The 3,605-nt window shown below is 41.5% G+C and overlaps 1 protein-coding gene across 1 annotated transcript in view; it reads left to right on the forward strand.

Annotated features, from left to right (window-relative positions):
• The window catches only part of btaf1 (BTAF1 RNA polymerase II, B-TFIID transcription factor-associated), a gene marked incomplete at its 5' end in the record, with an annotated part of 442,252 nt that overhangs the window by 415,124 nt on the left and 23,523 nt on the right, over positions 1–3,605 (forward strand).

The following is a 3,605-nucleotide window of genomic DNA, read 5'->3' on the forward strand; positions in this document are numbered from 1 at the left end:
TGTTTTTTCAATTTGGCGGTGGTAGTTTCACCACAGAACCACAGACCGGACGCACAGAACTTGCATTGACTATTGCTCTTTGCTTTACAGCGCTTTTACCCCAAAATGGGGCGTGGTCGTTCTGACGACAGGAATGTGACGTATGTTTTTCTCCAGCGCCCTGGTTTCCTCTTTTAACGTGCATTTTGATTGGCTCTCTCCGATGCTTCTAGCCAATCAGCCTCCGCCTGCTATGGAGGAAGGAATAAATGCAAGATGGCTCCTCATATAAAAACAGTCTTCTGGGTAGCCCTCAACGTGCTACAAAATAACTCTTTACATCTTATAAGGTTAAAATATTTATCATCCAAGAGTTCTGAAGGGTAACTGGAGCTATAGGTTGATATGCGCAGAATACTTGGCGATATCTTGTGGGAGAAGATACCGAAGAGACAAGAGGGACAACTTTGAAGCCATGAATTGGTGGTGAACTCACTCTCTTCGGTAGAGTCGGGGTGGTCAGAAGCACACAGCCTGGGCCTCAGCTAGCTAGCGGTAGCTGCTAACTAGCTAATGACTTCACCTACTGTTATCTGTCGCGTTGGAAACGTTAAACAGCTGAGAGGGGAATCGTCTCAAAATACCGGTTACCTGTTGAATGTGGGACGTGAAAGGACATTCAACAATTGACCATGGCTGTATCACGGTAAGACTGGCTTAACGTTACGCCTGTGCTGGTCCGGTTATATCTGTCCGAGTTACCTTAACAGTTAACGCTGGCTAGCAAACCTGCTAATACTTGTTAGCTTCTGATTTAGCAAAGAATGGCATGGCGACGGCCGACTAACGTTAGCCTGCAAGCTAACACAATGTAACGGTCTGGTGTAACTTAATCACTATTCGTGACACAGGTTTGCAGGCCAGGCACAGAATGAGCTCAAAACTCAAGTTCACTGCATATGCGAAATGTCAGGTAAAATTAACTTTACATTTAACGTTAAGTGTGTCTCAGTCCCCTGCTGATGCTCTGACGCTTAGTAAAGGCTAACTACCGTTATTTTAAAGTTGTCTCAGGAAAACCAGTTTTCAAACACGATATATCATATCACCATTGGCCACCTGTGTAGAATAATATTAATGTTGTGGGCAGCGACACCGGATAGCTCAACGGTTAGCATAAACTTGCCAAATTACAAGTCTTGCCTTGATGCTGAAGTCGTCATAGTCTGGAACGTCACTTTAGAAATGCACCACTATTATTTTTTGCTAACAGTATTTTGATGTGTAACGTTACTTAGCTAGTGTTTTCCGTTGTGATTGTTATGATGATTCCACGTGGTGTCTTCTTTTGCATAGCAAAGTAGACGCACATGTAATCCTGTTTAAGTATTAGTGGTACCTTGCCTGGCCTAATGCCCCATACATCTCTAATCCTCTCCCCTTTATTAATAGACTGCTATTAACCTCTGTGAAAGACCAGGATCAATGGACAGGTTACCTTTTAATAATTACCATTAACAATATGTTTTTATCCATTCAAATACATGTCAATGTGTTGCTTTCAGAAAATTTACCATAATGACTTAAATTGTGAGACACTCCCCCCCCCCAAGTTTAATGAAAAGAAGTATCATATCTATGTACACTAATACAAATTATGTTCCGGCCTTCTCATTACATACATAAAATTGGAAAAGAGGAACCTGTGTGTGTGGTCTGTAATGTTTCCCTTGACCTTGATTTCTTTTTTTTGTAACCTCCTTTAGACTTGATCGTTTGTTTATCCTGCTTGACACTGGAACAACACCAGTAACCAGGAAAGCAGCAGCCCAGCAGCTTGGAGAAGTGGTCAAACTCCACCCACATGAACTCAATAATCTCCTATCAAAGGTGTGTTTTGATTGCTTTGTCCAAAAAGTATTTCATTGGCCTCCATAAAGTTATGTCAACCTGTGCATCTTGGTCTTCTTTGGTCATATTTTTTGAAATATTGATAATTTATGACAGCAATTCTTGCTGGCAATTCAATGAGCTGGTTGTACCATATTAGCAGCTGGAATGAATTCTGTATGCTATTCTGACCTTGCAACTGTAACACCATCATAACGTCTTGACAAAGGGGCAAGGGGCGGAAGATTTTGTTTTGTGTTGGTGTTATTTCTTGTCTCTTTCCTTCTCTTTACAGGTCAGACTGTTTTTTGTTTGTATGTGTAGTAGATTAAATTTATTTTCTGTATTACAAGGTCTTAACCTACCTGAGGAGTCCCAACTGGGACACTCGCATAGCAGCCGGCCAAGCTGTAGAGGCCATTGTGAAGAATATTCCTGAGTGGGAGCCGGCCCCCAGGCCTAAAGAAGGTGAGCTTTTTGGCTTGTTCATTAACATGCTTCAATTCTGTCAGATTTGAGTGATATTAAGCTGAGGCATGCGTGGGAACAGATCAGCCTCAATTTTGATACAGGCTAATTGGTAAAGTTTGCTGTTCAAACGCATAATGTTGGTTGTAAAGGGGAAAAGATGACCCCTACAGTATGTCCTCACACTCCTGGGTATATTACAATTTGACATAACTGCATTTTTGTCGTTCAAAGTTCCATCCAAACATTTTCAGATTATTGTGTAAAAAGACTTCATTACACATTGAGACACCAAAACAAAAAAAACATTGTTAATGCATTCTTTTTTCTTTGACAAAAGGATGCATTAGGGCTAGTGTTGAAAGAATACACTTTTTGCTAGACATAGCCCAGTTACTCCACTTTGTTGCAGCAGGTTAAACCCGGTTCTGTTGCCTTATACTAACTATAGTCACAAAACCGTGGCGCAGTCGTAACACAATGCAGCCGGACTCAGCGGACTTCAGGTGTAAGACCTCCATTTTCAGATTTGTCCGTAGTGCAAACTGGGGTGGAAATTACAAGCTTGTTCTTGATGAAATGCTTAAATGTGGGAATGACCTCAGAATCATTAAGCAGTTGGAGGCAGAAAAATGCAGTTATGACACTGTTTGTTTCCTGTAGAGTCTGTAGACTTGTCTCCAGAGGATCTCCCTTGTGACCGGTTGACGTTCTACCACTTTGACATCTCCCGGCTACTCAAACATGGAGCTTCTCTGCTGGGATCTGCTGGGGCTGAGTTTGAGCTGCAGGATGAAAAAACTGGTTTGTAGTGATTCTTAATTGTGGTTTTGTTTTTTTTTGCAATAACCTCCACACACACGGGGGGGTAGAGTAGGATTGTCTTGGTTATTGGTTAGTCTTTGTTTGATCGTGCCTGTCTTCGAGCTAATTAGGAAACTTTGAGTCTGTAGTTTCCAACCTGTGAGTTTTTGAGGGTACCGATTCTGACTTTGTGCACCAGATTTACTCCTTATCCCTAAAATTGCACACTTTTATGTTGTGAAAAATGGTTAGTAGCTGAGAACGGACTACTGCAACATTACGACTAACATCTGAGGCGGATTCTAACACATTCAAAGTGCCATTTGAATAGGGAAAGCTTCTCATCCTTATCTTTTCACGGTCATTAGAATTTGAACTGTCCTTGCTTTCTGTTTATAACTTCCTGTATTCAGGTGTTATGCTAGTCTTTACTTCTCTGACTGTCCTGCACTGTTTCAAAATGG

This window comes from Micropterus dolomieu, linkage group LG15 (genome assembly GCF_021292245.1).
Source record: "Micropterus dolomieu isolate WLL.071019.BEF.003 ecotype Adirondacks linkage group LG15, ASM2129224v1, whole genome shotgun sequence".
In the NCBI taxonomy this organism is placed as follows: Eukaryota; Metazoa; Chordata; class Actinopteri; order Centrarchiformes; family Centrarchidae; genus Micropterus; species Micropterus dolomieu.